Source organism: Myotis yumanensis, unplaced genomic scaffold (assembly GCF_028538775.1).
Source record: "Myotis yumanensis isolate MYYU_CA2020_CCGP unplaced genomic scaffold, mMyoYum1.0.hap1 SCAF_1, whole genome shotgun sequence".
Classification (NCBI taxonomy): Eukaryota; Metazoa; Chordata; class Mammalia; order Chiroptera; family Vespertilionidae; genus Myotis; species Myotis yumanensis.
In genome coordinates, this window is record NW_027223752.1 from 214,413,214 (window position 1) to 214,431,538 (window position 18,325).

Genomic DNA, 18,325 nt, shown 5'->3' on the forward strand with positions numbered 1-18,325 from the left:
GAAGGAGTCGTGGGAGGGAGAGAACCGGGCACTGGCTGAGCTCCTGCTTTGTGCCGGGCCCTGGGCTACCATGGGAGCCCAAAGGGAGCCCAAGGTCTGTCCTTCCAGGGAGCAATTCCCAGCTGGGAGAAGATCCCATTCACTTGGCAGAGTTTCTCCCGGAAGAAGTCTGTAAAGTGATTAGTTTTAAAAGTACATTGTACTATTTAAAAACCAATTTTGATAAAATCGCCCCAACTTCTTTGTACGGTTCTGAACAATTGGGCTGGTTAGCAGAATTCATTATAAGAGAACATTTTGTATTTCAAAACAAAGAAAGAGGGAACAAAAGGAAGAAATACCCATTTTTGGAATGGTTCTTTGTCATTTGCAAATTTCCTCCCAATTCAGGTGCAAGCTGGAGCTGGAGTTTGCATGGTGATTCAACAAGATGGGTTTTAGAGTCACAGGCCTTGGTTCCCACTCCTGTTCCCCAACTTGTTAGCTGTACATCGTGGAGCAAGTTGCTTTACTTCATTAGGCCTTTACCTCACCTGTACCTTAAGAGGCTTAAAGGGGATTGAATTAAATAATTGACTATGCTAAAACTCAGAGTCAGTAAGCTGGTAATGCTCAGTGAATGGTAGCTATTGTCATAGTGGTTGTTGTTAATGTGTAAGCAAGCCTAAGACCTGGATTTTTCGAATCCTTCCCTCTCTTACATGCGTTCATACACACATGCTTATAGGATGAATATATTGACAGACCAGACCTGGGGCTGGAAAACCTCAGACCTGGGTCCATTCTCTCTCTCCCCACGATACTCTCTGACAAAGGTCATATCCTATTATTGAGACTTCAATACATTTTGTAGACTGGAGGAAATAATTACATTGACTATTACTTGAAATATGGGCATAATCTGGCTTAGAAACAATTTTTTTTGGTCATTATTCGGCAAGTATTTCCTGAGCAGTGACTGTGTGTCGCTCAGTCCTAGCCCTGGGGACATAGCCATGTCAATGAGACATCTTGGCAGTGGATCCTCCAGTGAAGCCTTCGGATGACAGTTTGGAACCACCCAGCTAAGCTATTCCTGGATTCCTGACCCACAGAAACTGAGATGGTAAATGCTTATTTTAAGTTGCCAATGTTTGGGATAATTTGCTATGTGGCCACAGAGCACTCATCAGCAAGGAAGAGCAAAAGCCAAGAAATTAAGAGGTTATTTCAGTAATCCACATGAGAAGGTGACTTGGAAGTGGTGGAAAAGTCAGCTTTATAGTAAAATTAGCTCTTACTTGAGCACTCACAATTGTTCAACATATTCAATCATTCTCTCCTTAGAATCTTTTCTCCTGGCTCCCGGGACACCATGCTTTGAACCTGGGGTTATCTCTCTGTCATGGACTGATCCTTTTTGTTCTCCTTCGCTGGCACATTCTTTGCTCAAGCTCTTAATATTGGCGTAACCGGGGCTTGACTTTGGGCTTCATACTCTTCAGTTTACAGTTTCACTAGGAATCCTCATGTTCTGTAAAGATTTTAAATACCATGCCTATGACAATGATTCCTATTCCCCAGTTGCTATTCCCCAAGTAAAAAATGTCATTGTTTACTTGACATCTCTATGTCTATAACTGATGGGTTCTCAATTTTAACATGACCAAAATAGAACTCTTAATTTCCTGCCACCACTAGTCCTACTCTTATTATAGTAATTTCCATTTCAATACGTAGAACCACCATCATCCCAGTTGTTGAAGCCAAAACCATAGGGGTCATGCTTCATTTCTCCTTTCTTCATCCCCCACCTTTAGCCCATTGGCAAGTCTGAATGATTCTATGTCTAAAGCATATTTCTACTTCCTGTATCACTGCAGATACCCCCCTATTTGGAGCTACCAGCAACTTTGTCTAAGACATGCCCTCCCACTCTCCTACAGCAGCTAGTGTGATATTCCAAGACTGCAAATCAGACTGAGGAGCTCTAGTTCTTGAAATCCTTCAATGACTTTTCATTGCATTCAAAATCAAATCCAGACTTGTCGTGGCTAACAAGTTCCTACATATAGCTGGCCCCTGCCTTTCTCTAACTTCATCTGATACCACTCTCCTCCTTTATTTTTTCTCCAGTCACTCTGACCTTCTCTCTGTTTCTTGATGATGCTAGATTCATTCCTGGATAAAGACATTTGCATTTGTTGTTCCCTCTGCCTGGAATAGTCTTTTTCAGATATTTGCATGGCTATAACCTGCTTGTCATTTTATTCTCATACAAATGTCACTTTCAGAGAGTCTTTTCTGAGTTCTAAATCTAAGTAGTTCCCTTCCTGTCACTTCATGTCATTTTATACATTTTTTTTTGTTTTCTTCATAGCACTTATCTATGTGAAAGTTCTATTTTCACTTACCTATCTTGTTCAAATATTGGTTTACTTATTCATTTTCAATCTTCTCTTCTCTAGACACCTTGACCCTAATCTTAATCCTAACTCTTATCTCCTTGGTTCATTACCATATATATTCTCAGCTGCTATTACAATACCTGGCATATTACAGGTATTTGGTAAATAATGTTGAATGTATGTGTGAATAAGTAAGTAAATGGTCTGACAGGAAAGAAAAAGTCCAATCTACTTTTCCATCCCCATATCAACTCACAGTGGCACAGGTAAAGGAAACCCTTCTCACTTGTACTAAGCATTCTCCTACTGTACAGTCTTTGCATTTTCTCACTTCATATACTTGACCTCCTCGTTTCCTTAAGTGTCTGCTCAACTGTCACCTTATTAGAGAGGTCTACCCTGACCAATCTTAATCAGATAGTTTACACCCCTCCCATCATTTATTTCCAGGAATTTGGGGAAATATTTCAGCCCCATTTTCTTCTATCCCCAAAATATTGCATTTCTTTTTTTACTAAATGCTTTTTTCCCCACTAAAGTTGATGAAATTGTTAATTATTGTGAAGCCTCTTTTATTTTATTTATTTATTTATTTAAAAATCTATTTTATTGATTTTTTTACAGAGAGGAAGGGAGAGGGATAGAGAGTTAGAAACATCGATGAGAGAGAAACATTGATCAGCTGCCTCCTGCATACCCCCTACTAGAGATGTGCCTGCAACCAAGGTACATGCCCTTGACTGGAATCAAACCCGAGACCCTTCAGTCCGTAGGCCAACGCTCTATCCACTGAGCCAAACCGGTCAGGGCAGAAGCCTCTTTTAAATTAACTAGAGGCCTGGTGCACAAATTCGTGCTCGGGTGGGGTACCTTGGCCTGGCCGGTGATCAGGGCTGATCATGAGGCCCGCTGGCAGGGGGGAGGGACTGTGGGAGGTTGGCCAGCCACTGAGGGGAGGGACTGCAGGAGGTTGAGCGTCTGCCCCCTGCTGGTCAGTGCATGTCATAGCAACTGGTAAACTCATTCGGTTGCTTAGGCTTTTATATATACAGATGCTTGAGCAAGTTGTTTCTTTCTTTTTTTTTTTTTTTAAATATATTTTATTGATTTTTCACAGAGAGGAAGGGAGAGAGATAGAGAGTTAGAAACATCGATAAGAGAGAAACATCGATCAGCTGCCTCCTGTACATCTCCTACTGGGGATGTGCCCGCAACCCAGGTACATGCCCTCGACCGGAATCGAACCTGGGACCTTTCAGTCCCCAGGCCGACGCTCTATCCACTGAGCCAAACTGGTTTTGGCTTGAGCAAGTTGTTTCAATCATTTAGTGCTCCATAACAAGCTACCCCAACACATAGTGGCTTAAAACAACAATTAATTGTCTCACAATTCTACAATCTGGGCAGGAGCATTCATGAAGACTCATCAACATGGCCAGCAGTGGGTGTGGCTATAAGCTCAGGGACCCATGAGAGTGCTTGCTTCACCTCCACTGGCCTCTTCATGTGGTTTAGGCATTTTATAGCATGGTGGCTGGGTTCTAAGACGGAGTCTTCCAGGTCTGTGAACTCAAGCTGCAGATTGCTTGAGACTCAGCCTTGGAAGTTATACATTGTCACTCCTGCTGCATTCTGTTGACAGTCAGTCAAAGGGCCACATCAGAATCAAGGGGAGGGGATATATGGAAGATTGGGAACGAATTTGTGGTCATCTTTAACCCATCATCTTTAATCATTTCAGAGTGGCAATAATTTAAATTTCAACCTTTGTTGATGAAAATGTTTCTAAAAATAATAATTAGTCCTACAAGTAGATTATAATGGACATAGCCCTTTCAATGATTAGAGGTCTTTCAGAAACTCAGAGTCACTGTTCTTCATTTCCATTGTTATCAAGTCTGAGTTCTAGCCCCAGCTCTGTCACAAGCTAACTAGGTTTATTATATTGGGTAATATCAGAGAGGATTTTGACATTCATTTTTCTCATCCACAAAATGAAGGGATGGAGGTACATGATTTCTATTTTTATTTACATCTCTAAGACACTATGATTTTACAGTTTTAGATAAACTACAGGAAATTCAACTATATTTGTAATAAATTCAAGGCATGACTTCCATGCATAAATTTCTTGTATGAATTTGTGTTTGCTTGTGATTATGCTATTTCACATAGGATGGAAGTATATAACATCTGTTAGATGGTTGAGGAAGGGTAATTATTAAGTTCAGCTAGTTAAGTTATAGTGGAGACTGCTAGGTATTCTCCAAAGCCCATTTTCTCATCTTTATAGACACATAGCAGAGCTGCATTTTCTAGACTCTTGCAATTAGGTGTGGCTATGAGACTGTGCTCTAACCAATGAAATGAGAGTAGATGCACTCTATACCCTTTTCCCCTTTCATTGAGCTGGAATGGAGACGATCCCCCAGAGTGACCCTGAAATCCCCTTCTTGAAGATGGCAGAGCCTCCACCAGCATGTGTCCCTGGGAACTGATGGGTTAGGACTGACCTGTTCACCACACATTCCCATAATACACCTTATCACGTTTGAGTCATTGTACATTGTACGGTTCTATTCCTCACAACAAATAATCTATAATACATAGGTTTTACTATGTTATTCAAGATGCTTCAAAAACAGTTTAATGCTACATTGTGAGCTACAAAAAAATAACTAAATACTCAAAGATGTTGGGACATCTTCAAGATTAAGATGATATCCATAGCACCCTCTGTATCTCCTGAAGCCAAGTCTCAGGCCCTAAACTACCCTCAGAGTACGCCTGGGGATATACCCATCTTCATCTCTGCTCCTAGACTTCCCGTCAGCATGTGGTCATTTATTTGACAAATATCACTTTGAGCATCAAAGTGAGACAGGCATTGTAGAAAGGCAATGAACAACTTAGATCAAGCCTTGCCTTCATACAGTTTAGAGGAGGCTGGTGGTCTCAGGAGGCCTCTTGGTTTGTCACAGTAACTAGAACTCCTTACTCACCCCTTGAACAACGAACTTGTCTTAACAGTTGAGTTTATCATATAATCAAGATATCCCACTGAAAGTTTTTAAAAATTATTTCTAAAATGGGTCACAAATTTCCTCCCCCCCCACTAGAATCAGTGTACAGAACATAATTTAACTTTATTATTATAATAATTGCATTATGTATGTGGTAATGTAATATTACACCAAGGGCCAATGAAGTACAGAGAACTATTTGACCAATACGAAATGACCTCGGGTTGCTATGCATTTTGAATTCTTGTGTCTACCTTTGATAGCTTTTCTATTATTTCATTCATTTCTTTGGGTTGTTGTTACTCTCCCACCAGAATCCACTATCACCTTGCAATTTGTTCCTTACAGCTCAGAGAACTGAGAGCTCTCATTTTCTTGAATGGGATTCTCACAGAGTGACAAAGTGAGAGGGCTCGCGGCTGTTGGACCCTGAGTTTTGTGATGCTGCTTTGGCTGTATAGGGACTTTCCTGGTCATTTGCTCCTTTCTTGCTGAGTTGTAGGTAGCTGAGGTCAAGGGATATTTGATTTTTTGCTCCTGAGCCAAAATCTTGCCTGATGTTTGCTTTACTATTCTGCTCTCATCCTTTGGTAGAATTGTTCATGCTTTGCAGAGAGGGAAATAAAGAGATTAATAGCTATAAACTCTGCTAAACATGGAACTCTATAAAAACAGAAGATTTCAGAGAAATTTTAAAAGTTTTATTGTAGGCGGGGGTGGGGGGGTGGGATAAGACTTCTAGTGTTCCATGAAAGTGGATGTCCGGGGAGCTGGCCTGGGGAAGGCAGTCTCCTGGCCTCAACAAGGAGAACCCTGGGGCCCCAACAGCAGAGTTCCAGGAGGGAGTCTCAGGTGACTGTGGGGAGGACATTTTTTGGGGCCCGAAGTCCAGACAGAAAGGATTTTGTCTTCTCCAAGGGAACTGTGAGAAATAACTGTGGTGTTGACTCAGACACAAATAGTTAAACTAGAAATTGTAGCAGGTGGAACTGTAGTTGACTCTAAGAACCTAATTTATGGATTAACCAGTGCCCAGTCAAAATGACTAATAATTCGAGGACTGTAATTACCCACCTGTAGGCTTTATTTTTTCCCTCCAACTTTCTACTTTTCTGTATTTTACAAATGTTTAATAATGAGCATAAAATTCTTTTATAATAAAAAATCCAATTAACTTAATTAGAAAAAAATTACCTACCAGGTGATGGGAGGTTTCTCATTAATTTATCATCAGGTTTCATAGACTCACTTCAAAAGTTCTGCCCACTGAGAAACAATTCCTTTTGTGCTCTCAATGGCTGACTTGGGGTGATGTATTGCAGGGGGTGTGGCAGGGGTGGGAGGTGATATTAAGAGTAAAGAGAGACTGTTTCCCAGAGCACTGTCCTTGGAAGAGGGATCCACTGCAGCTTTGGTGATTTCAAGGGGAGAGAGGAAGGAAGGAGGCAAAGGTTCTGTTGGGGTTTGGGGAGGCCCCCTGAGTGTCTGGATTTGACCCACTAGACCCATCATCACCAGTGGTCCTAGAGTTGGAAATCTGGATTTGGTCCAAAAATGTGCTGCCTGCCTTCACACTATGTGGTTCTTGCATGGGTGCCAGGGATGGGGTGGCCTGTCAGCCTACCTCCCACCCAGGGCCATGTGCTACCTTCTGCTGAAGGGCTAGATGGGGAGGCTTGTTGGGTAGACCTGCTTTGGAACTGTTTCAATAGTTGCAAAGCCACCAGCCTTCCTCTGTGGGAGACCTGATGTTGGTGTTTGGGCATCCCCAGTGGCCACTTGGGAAGACCCAAAGCGATTTACTCAATGAAGATGTAGCCATGCACTTTACTTCCATCTGAGGGAGTCACCGCCATAGGATGAGCGGCTGCAGTGTGCTTATGAGGAAAATACAGGAGGAAGTCCTTGCCAGCCCATTTCCAATTGGAAGTGTCATTCGTTTCTCTGAAGTTCAGTGTAATTCTGGGAGTCTAACATCGCACACCACTCTGGTGGGTGGGTAGGGAGGAATTAGTCACAGTTTGAACTGAGATTCAGGGGACTGCAGATGAGAATCAAGGAGACAATGGAAAAGGCAAAGGTATCATCACCAAGAAAAAAAATGCATCTGGAATTTAAAAGCATGTTCATCCGCTGAAAGGAGCACTCCTACAATAGGTATTGCTAATGCATGACATCTTTGTAATAATCATTCCAGTATTGATTAACTTCACATTGTGCTTCAGTTAGTTAATTGTAGCCTTTTCCGGTTTCTGGCTCTGGAGTTTAAAGGCAAAATAGGCTCTTTGTTATGCTCTCAGAAGAACAATTTACACATTTTGATTTGGCAAAGAACAGCTCATTTTTCTGGGCTTTTCTGGCTTTTTTTAATTCCACATGGAACATGCAAGCAAAACTGGCTGAACTTTCAATCATCAGCTAAACCCTAATAATCACTGGAGCGTTTCTTGCCTTGTTCTTTTCAAATGGCTACATTGATTATAAACCAAGTCCACATTTTGCCTCAGAAAGGTCACTGTCTAGCGGTCCATCTGCCTGCTCTCCCAGCAGTTCCAGAACCAGACCCCCTCTGATGTTGGTCATTCAGCTTTGCAGGCATCCTAATCTGGAATGTGGTTCTCGCCCCCCCCCCCCCGCCCCCCCTCCCGCCCAAAGGTCCCCAAGCACCACAGTGGGGGAGGGGAGGTTGGGAGCAAAGTCATCAGCCCCTTAGAAGGCATCCTGACCTCCCTAGGACTGAACTTTCAACCTCTTGAGCTGACAGTTAGTGGTGGATGCACAAATTTTGTTTGCAACTAATTGCAGCTTGTAAATGGAGCATTGTGGCCCCAGAAAAGAGCCAGCAATCTCTCTCCCCAGGGTCACCCAAGTGGAATCTGGACACAAGAAAGCCTGTCCCCTAATGGGGCCTCCTCCCTGAGCCCTTCCCAACCTCAGGGGCCCTGGGCTTGTCTCCTTGATCAAGTGGAGAGCTAGAGGGCACAGCGGGAGACTCCTCTGCAAATCTCCTCCAAATGCCAGGCTATTCATAGCAACTTGCAGCTCCCTCAGGAATTCCCACAGACCGACTCGCCAGAGCCCACTATTGTCTCTCCACCCAGCAGCAGTGGGTCTTTCACAGACCCAAGGACACACACGCCATCTCAAAGCACACAATGCTTTGCAAACCTTCCATCGGGAGTTCACCAAGGAAACTACTGATAGGCTGAGAGGAGGAAAAGCAGAGGCAAGTTGGAAGGGTAGACAAGGTTTTCCAGCAGGCTAGCTGCTTATTCTTTAATTTCGCAAAGCAGCTATGCTTCCCTAATCAATGATACATTAGCCTTAGAGGGGCTTGGAACATGAAGCCACATTTCCATTCATTGGAGGCAGGCCCAGGGCTGCTCCCAACATCTCTGATAGCACAGCTGGTTGCACGTGTGCATCACAGAGCTCACTGGCCTAAACCTTCAGCTGTAAACAAAAGGGGTAACCAAGGGTGACTCCCTTTGTTTTCTCTGATGGTCTCATTGGACTGAGGTGATAGCTAATATTATCCTGTATCCGTAGACCATGAAAAGAACATAAGGAACTCTGTGAAAGTGTAGAATGAGCTTCCCAGGCAAGCGTCATATTGTTCTCAGTTAATCAAATTTGTCAAATTGTTCCCAGTGCCTTAGAGCTACAGGGTGATACTTAGGACCACGATAAACAAATCCCCAGCCATCTGCTCTGACAGCTGTTGGACCTTGAGCAAGAACTTGTACCCGTGGAGTCTTTTGAGAGCCCCTAGGCACAGTGATGGACTAGATACGTTCAGTCATCAAGTGGCCAAAAGTTAAAACACCTAACAGCCCTGGGATACCTGCACCCAGCTGGAGGTGACCCCAGGAATGAAGTCCCCAAGCACCCCAGTTTCTCTGTCCACGGGGTGTTTTCTCAATAGCTGCAGCCTCTCCTGAAAAATCAATGCAGTCAGGGAACTGCTTAGTTGAAACTGAACGTATCTATTGATGCCGAAACAGGAGCTGTGCACTTCCAGCCAATTTAAAGACATCTCCTCGGATGATCTGTTCGATTCTGTACCTTTCAAGTGTGAGGGCTCTGAGGTTTAGCTTGCAGTTGCAGTAAATTATTTCTCTGAAAGCTGTTTGCCTCAGACAAGTTAGTTTTTGTGCGTCAATTCCATTAGCCTAACTGGGTTTCATACATGATGCTATAAGGACCACCATTCCAGTTATGCAGAGACTGTCCTGGTTGTAAAACTGAAAATCGTCCATCCCGGACCAACAGGGATGGCTTGTCACTATTCCAAGTCCTCTGTCTTCCAACAGATCAAAACGTCCTACTGAGGTTGAAAGTGCAGCAATGTAATCAATTCCGAGTTTCTGCCCTTAAAATCTTAGTGGGGTACACATTGAAAAGGGGGTCTTCTGAAAGTGGTGAGGGAGTGTGTTTATCCGCTGGTAAAGAGGATCTTTGTGAGGCCTGGCGGGTGGGGAGCTCAGCATCATATACCACACCGAGTCGCCGCACGGGGACATTTAATATCTAGGATTTTAATCTCTCTTCTGTGGCCTCAATTTCCGATAAGCCCAGAAAAAATGCAAGACAAATTTTTTATAATGTTTCCTTGAGGCATTTTATATTTCCATTTGGACACTTTTAGGCACTTGAGCCACGTGTGAAAAGGGATAAGATAGGAACAGATATTTTAATTGTGTAAGCCTCTCTTTTCTTATACTGCATTCTTAGGAGATCAGAGTCATTTTGTGTGTCACTATCTAGCCATACTTAAACTTTGACATTCAGCTTTGTTTATTCCACCCAATTTGGCCTAAGTCGGTGCTATTTATTTATTTTAAAACCTTTATTGTTGAAAGTATTACGTATGTCCCCGTTTTTCCCCCATCGACCACTCGGTCCTTTTTAAACCAGAATGTGCCAAGGAACCACCTTGGGGATCTTGCTAAAATGCAGATTCACAGTCAGTGGGCTTGGGATGAGGACTGAGGTTCTGCATTTCCAACAAGTGCCCAGGTGAGGCTAATGGTCCAAGGGCCACACCCTGAGTAGCCAGGTCTCAGGTAACTGTAGCTAAGTTTTTGCTACCCTTTGGGAATTTCTGAAAGGAGAGAAGAAAGAAAATATTTTAAAAGACACGAAGGGAGAAAATTGTGCTTTATAACTTGAAAAATAATGCCTGTTGAACCAGAGAATACTGCGTGCTTTCATGTGCAACACAAATGCAATTAGAATTGAACCGAAACAGCCGTGTACCTAGGAAAGAAGGCAGATGGGAGGAAGTGGAAAGGAGGAGGGAGGCTGTGGCCATTACAGACTCTCTGGCTAGAGGTTGGGGGAGGCTCTTCAAAGTACTGGCACTTGCTTTTCTTTCCCATTCTCTTTCCTGGACATTAGTGGCCAGGCACTTGCCTTCCAAAAGTTGCCCAAAGTGGAAGCAGTACTTTGGTACAAGGCAAGGAAATGTTTCATTCTCTTTCAATTGGTTGCAAGAACTCTGTAAAAAAGATCCATTAAAGATGAAAAATGAAACATGCCTTGAAAACGTACCAATCTTTTCATGTTGCTTATACTTTATTGTGTTTCCGAAGACACAAAAACAGATAATGAAATGCATAAGTAGAAGAGGAAATATCATTAAGCCAAATGCTTGACAGAAAATGGATTCTGCTAAATCACATACAGTTCTGATATTGTTTTACAATAAAAATTGTTAATGCAATTCAATAAGTTTCTATTGCTCACACAGGCCTGGTTAATGAGATGACACATTTAGGGACAGAAAAGGAATTCTGGGATTCAGTGTCTTAATTATTTCAGAATAAAATGTATGTGCCCCAGAAATGGAGGAGATGTTGTTCTCCAAATCGCATCTGTTTTGATCTTGGGAGCGTTTACATCCTTTCTCTGAAGAGGAGCATCAAATGTGGGTGATTAAATTGTCACTGAGCACCCAGAACCTCTCCAATGTATGTTTATGTTCCATGGAAAACCTGTAGTCAGGGTCCTATCCAGTATGACTTTTACTTACTGCTCTCTCAGGGGCTTCAGGGTAAAATAGAAAACCCCTTTTCCCTGTAGATCATCAAAGCAGAAGTGGCTCCAAATATGCTCCATGTTTCTTTGCATTTCCACAAAGGAGGGGCATGTAATAGGGATAGATTTCAATATGGTTCCCTTACCTAGGAGCCTGCCTGTGTCCAATTGCCCCCATCATTTTTGTTTTGAACAGCCAGCTGCTCATAAACGTTCCTTTTGATACGATGTCCTCAGATACCCTTTGAGATTATGAAATCCCAGTAAGTAGAACTAACTGCTCGTCACCAACTCAGGTGGTTTCTCGGCCTAGCACACATCACTCCAGTTCTGCTGGAGGACCCCGGGGCCATTGCTTTGTTTTCAAACGGATGAACATTTCTGTTACATCTTAGGCTTGATTTCCTCTCCTTTCCCTGACATGGGTGTGTGTGGGCTGGTGGAGGGAAGGACAAAAGAAGGACAATGGAGGAAGGCTGGGTTTTTTTTTCTGCCTCTGTCCCCGTCATGCTCACATTCACTACCTCAGCCTAGAACCATGCACACACCTCTAGAACGTTATCATATCTCACCAGGTCTCATAGATTGGACTTGCACCATTGGTGAGAGTAGCTCACAGGCAACAAGATCGTATAATGTGTCCCTCCTTGCTTCTTTTCCTTAAATTTGCTCAGTCACTTGCACAAATCTATAGAATCATTCTACTTCTAGATAGTTTGTGTATTAACCTTATAGCTTCCACCTCCTCCCCCTTTTTCCGTTCTCCACTACTGACCGCTTATTTCTCATGACTACCTAGTTACATCTGCGTCTGCACTCTCTTCGTTCCTGAGGGCATTCGGTCTTTCTGTTACTAAGTCATTGAGCAAATGCTTTCTGAGCGCCTTCTACATGGCAGGCATTGTTGTAGGTGCTGGGGTACAACGTTCACCAAAACAAAGTCCTTACCTTCTTTCATTCTAGCGGTAGGATGAAAGGCAGTCAACAGACCAACAAACAAATAGGTAAGTACTATATTCGATGGTAAGAAGATTAGAGAGAAAGCACAAAGTAAGGAAGAGGGAAGTCCTGCAGGGGGGTGGGGTGGGTGGGTCCTGCTTTTCTGCATGGACTTCTCCTCGGGGGCGACCACTTAGGGTTGGGTTGTACACACTCCAGGGGTTGCCTTCCCCTCAGGTTGTCATACATCTGTGTAGCTGTGAATGTTTCCTGGCAGATGGGATCGAAGTATTTGAGGGCGAGTGTCCTCAAGGGTGACATTTAGTGGAGGCAGTGAGTCACAGAGCTATCTGGGGGAAGAGTACTTCAGGCAGATGGAAGAGGGCATGTGAGGCTGTGAAGCAGGAGCAGTTCTCGGTGTGTTAAGGGAACAAAGCCAGTGATTAAAGCAGAATGAGTGAGGGGGCAGGTGGTAGGAGGTGAGATCAGGAGTGGAGGAAGGCAGATCACAAAGGTCTTGGAGACTGTTGTAAGGGCTCTGTCTTTCACTTTAATGGAAACAGAAAGTAGGCGGAGAGTTCTGAACTGAGTTGATTTGCATCTTAAGGATCACTCTGAATGAAATGTAAATATTTGATGTAGGGGACAAGAGTGCCAGAAGACAATGATGAGCTGATTGCAATTTTCCTGGTGAAAGAAGATGGCAGCTTGGCTCAAGGTGGTAACAATGGAAGGAAGGTACTATTAATTCGGGATATGTTTTTGAGAGAAGCCTTTTATATGATTCCTGGGACCTGCTGTCTACGTGTGCAATGTCATGAGAGCCCATCTCTTGCATACCAGGACTAGTTCACCAATTAAGATCCTACAGAAGGAAGGGTTGGACCTCAGAGTTGGAAGGGCCCTTAGAAGCAGGAGATCTCATGGAGGAGAAGTGGGAACAGAGGTGTTCAGCTTGGTCTTCAAGCTTGTGGGGTCTTGAATTTTGACAAGGGTGGATAAAAATGAGATTGATGCCTTTGGACTCAAGAAGCCCCACACTAGTGATCTGAAGGTGGAGACTGGAGTCTAGTGTGAGACAGCCCCAAGTTTGAACTGAGTCCTCTACTCTGAGTTCCAGCCTCTTGCTCATGCTGGGTTACTCTGCCCAGCATCCCAGAGTGTGGAAACCTAGCCTTCACTACATTTCCAGGGGCAGACTGCTCATGATGTTAAGGTGCTTCACCATGTTTTTGGACAGCTCTAAGCTTCTGGAAGGTTTTTCTTGTAGAGGGCTGAAACCCTCTTCTCTTCCACCCTTCTTAACTCTAGAGCTATGTTATATTGGTTAAGAGCGTGGGCTCTGGTCAGGTTCTTTGTAACCCTGAGCAAGCTACTTAACCCTTCTGTGCCTCAGTTTCCTCATAAACAAGGTAGTGTGTCTAAAGCACTTGGAGGAGGAGACTATACAGAGTAAGTGCTCAAAAAATTATAACCATAATGATTCATCTTGCAACCTGATATAAATGTGAGAACCTATCTGGATTTGAAATCTCATGAAGTTGTTCATTTCATGTTATTTGCTAATTCTCACCCAGTTTTGGAACCCCACATGATAGATACTGGGTAGCAACTGTTAATGAAATCTTACCAAAGCAAAGGGCCTGGTATTCACCTTGGGGGCAGGAAGGAAGGGATTATTCACTACTGGTTTCTGGTTCCAGCAGCAAGAAACCTGTTGTTGGTTCTCTGGCATTTAGAGGCTGACTCCATCTCCAATATTGATTCCCAAACCCTATGTCATCAGGGAAGCAGTAATTCAGGATGCAGTGAAGCAGTGTGGTGGAAAACTGAGCTTTGGAGCCTTATTTTCAGCCTTTGAATCCGGCTCTGGCACTTATCCTATATAATAAAGAGCTAATATGCTAATTAGACCGAACAGCAGAATGATGGTCCATGACCTTCCAGACGAAGCCGGGGCTGCGAGGGGTGAGCCCCTTGCATGAATTTTGTGCACCGGGCCTCTAGTTATCCTATAATCATGGACAACTTATTTAATGATAATGATAATAATAATAATACAAATAGGTTTGTTGTGAAGTTTAAATGAGACAATGTATACAAAGTGCTTAGTACAATGCAGCAGATCAAGAAATGCCAGCACTAATTTCGTTATGAAAATGAATTTCTTAAGTGACCAGTTCTTAAAAATGACCATGGTCAAAAGTAACTAAAACCACATTCTGTGGGCTGCCTAGTGAGTTTTAGATGGAGTGGAAGAGAGAAAAAGCAAGGCTTGCTGCTCCTGCCTTCTTGCCAACTACAGGCTCCCACTGCCCCAGGAGGCTCACGATGGAACCACGAGCACAAGAAATTCAGGAAACCTTGACTCACCATCCACTTAAAATTTTGCTTGAAATGGTTATTTGGTAGCAGGTAGATTTTTAAATAGAATTGTTCTCCCTGAAAGCAGAAATAATACATTTTTAGTATAGAAGCATAGGAAAGCATAGAATAACACGAAGAAGCAAATCATGCTTATTTCCCCTGCCCAGAAGTCGGCCCTTACAAGAGTTTCTGCACAGCCCACCAGGTGGATACGCAGTGTAAGGCCAGGCTGTGCCTGGCCTTCAAAACCCCAGCAGGGGACACTGCCCAGGGCAGAAGAGTGCTCAGTAAAGGGTGGTTGGATGAGTGACATATCTTAGGTATTAATGTATTTCTGTCCTCACTGAGGATTATAATTACCAGCTAGATTTCTTTTCATGGTTGCTTCACTCAGTTGGGCCCCCTAAAATACTGAATGTAAACCCAACAGTAAATATAAGTATTTCCTTAATGTGCCAATAATCATAGGCTCCTGTTTTGTCCCTCTGCTGGTCCATAGCCCAAGAAGGGCTCAGATGAATGGGTCCTGAGGTTGACCAGGCTGGCCTCCAGGTGGGCCCTGCCCTGGCTTCTCCTATCCAGGCTGCCTGGGCCAGCAGGTCCCTCAGCCTGGACCCATGCAGACATCTCTCCTTCTGAGGACATTTTCACTCGCCTTTCAATCATTTGGAGAATTTTTCAAACACTAGAGAATTTCCTCACCTATCCTAGTTCAACTTTCCTTCTAAGTATAGTAGGTGCCACTTATTGAATACTTAACAATAGGCCTGGTCCTAGGCTAAGCCTCAGTCAGGTATTATCTCACTTAATCCTCCTCACAACTCTTTGTGCTATCCACTGTTAATCTTACCTAATAATAGACAAACATGTAAATTAACCATCCCTCCGCTACGCTCACCAGCCAATTAGGAGAGTATGCAAATTAACCCACAAAAGGTGGCGGTTAATTTGCATACGTAGGGGTGAAGTGGCGGAGCGAAGATTGAAGGCTCCATCTGGAGCAAAGGCCTGGGTCCTGGGTGCCGGAGGAAAACCGGTGCCGGCAGCCAGGGGAAGGGAAGGCCTGTTGCACGAATCTCTTCATGCAATGGGCCTCTAGTATTTTATAGATGAAAATAAAATGAAGGCTTAGGAAGGTGAAGTGATTTGTCTGAAGTCACATAGGTTGTAAGTAGCAGATTCTAGTCCAGGTCTAGCTGAGTCCAAATTCCATGCTTCAGCAACCTAGATATGCTGTAATCAGAATTTATGTGTATTTGCATATTATTCTCTACATTTAGCTTCATATTATAAGCATTCACCCAACCTATATTATCTTACATTCAGCATCATAATTTGAAATGTCTAAATAATATTCTAAGTAGATGTACCATAACTTACTCAACCTTTTTCGCCATTTCTTGTTGAACACTTGGGTTGCAGAGAATGTCAAGAGCAGAGACCCAGTATTTGAAATTCAGAGAGTCAGAAAGAGTATCCTTTTGTGGAGCCCTTGTAATAACAGGAACACTGAACAAGGGGGCTGCGGAAGGGGAAAGAGAAAGTTCTAGACTTTTACATTAAAAATATTCATTTATTGATTTCAGAGAGGAAGTGAGAGGGAGAGAGAGATAGAACCATCAATGATGAGACAGAATCCTTTGGTGGGCTGCCTTTTGCACACCCCCTGCTGGGAAATGAGCCTGCAACCCAGGTGTGTGCCCTGATTGGGAATGGAACCATGGCCTCCTGGTTCACAGGTCGACACTCAACCACTGAGCCAAGTCGGCTGGGCTAGACTTTGACGTTTTTGGATATCTGGGTTTTCTTCTCTGCACACTTCACTGGGCTGAACTATTCCTATTATCCTGACTACATGGCGCATTATAAGGGTTTGACCATCAGAGGCATTGGGGGCATAGGTGGGAAATATTGTCAAATTCTGATCTGTTGCTGTGCTCTCTCTCTTTCTCTCTCTCCTTCACATCCGAGAAATCTGGGGGATGGCTACCAAGGGGCTTCCTGTCCCCCCCACCCGTTCCGAGACTGGGTCTTTCTGCCCTCAGAAACCTTGGTCCTGTCAGTGATTGTTAGAGGCTGTGCGGGCTGCTGCTTCAGACACTGCCCAGGGGCAGATCGCTGGACCCACAGCTCAGCCCTGTCTCATGAACAATGAAGAGCCTTCAGCTTCTCCCTCCAGCTGTCTCGGGCCACCCTGGTGGGGTGGGGGTGGATGGTCAAGTGAAGCCCAGCACAGGGGGCATGAAGAGGAAGGCAGGAGGGAACTGTTAAAATGAGAGTGTTTTTGGATTCTAGGTTCAAATTCCAGCCCTGCCATTTATTGTGTAACTGAGATTTGTGTTACATCATCTGGCAGAACCTCAGTTTGGTGATGATCATCTCTAACTTAGAGAATTGCTTGCCTGTTCATGTTCACTTATATTCATATTATCTTAATATCTAGAGCAGGGGTGGGCAAACTTTTTGACTCGAGGGCCACAATGGGTTCTTAAACTGGACCGGAGGGCCGGAACAAAAGCATGGATGGAGTGTTTGTGTGAACTAATATAAATTCAAAGTAAACATCATTACATAAAAGGGTACGGTCTTTTTTTTTTTTTAGTTTTATTCATTTCAAACAGGCCGTAGTTTGCCCACGGCTGATCTAGAGGAATAATTTTCTTTCTTTTATTTTGAAAACATTTTATTTTGGTGCACTCTTCTAGTTAAATTGGTTTGTTTATGCTTGGATGGATTAATTTATAAACTTTCCTTTCTCTTTCCTTCCCCAAAAGTTGTTTTTCTTCTAGGTTTGTGGCTTGGAGAAAGGAGATATAGGTGTTTTGTTTGAAGGATACCAGCGCCTGAGATGACCCCCAGGTGACCTTTTGTTTCAGCCTGAGAATCTAGCTGGAGAGAAGTGTGCAGGAATCATTTGTGATTTTTTTCTTTAGTATTTAAAGACATCTGCTAGTCTTAAGAAAAAAAGGAAGGAAGGAAGGAAGGAAGAAAGAAAGAAAGAAAGAAAGAAAGAAAGAAGGAAGGAAGGAAGGAAGGAAGGAAAGAAGGAAGGAAGGAAGGAAGGAAGGAAGGAAAGAAAGAAAGAAAGAAAGAAAGAAAGAAAGAAAGAAAGAAAGAAAGAAAGAAAGAAAGAAAGAAGGAAAGAAAGGAAGAAAGAAAAGAAGGGAAGAAGGGAAGGAAAGAAAAAGAAGCATAACTCAGGGGCAAGGTGATAGTATATTCTCTATTAAGACTAGAAAATAATTCTCCTAAACCTAGGTTGAGATGCCTAAATTACCAGTGTTGGGACTCATCATAGATGAGACACTCAAAATATAAAGACTCCATTTTGCACTTCACTGTGTGTCTTGATTTCAATAAAGCATATTATTATGCAAGAAGACAAAGTTATGTCTCAATAGTAGGAAGTGATTTTAGGGTTAAATGGTGTGCATCTGCTAAATGCTGAGGATATCTTTCCATTGATTTTAGAGAGAGGGGAAGTGAGGGAGGGAGAGAAAGAGAGAAACATCTTTGTGAGAAAGACACATCCATTGGTTGCCTCCCGTACACATCCCAACCCGGGCTGGG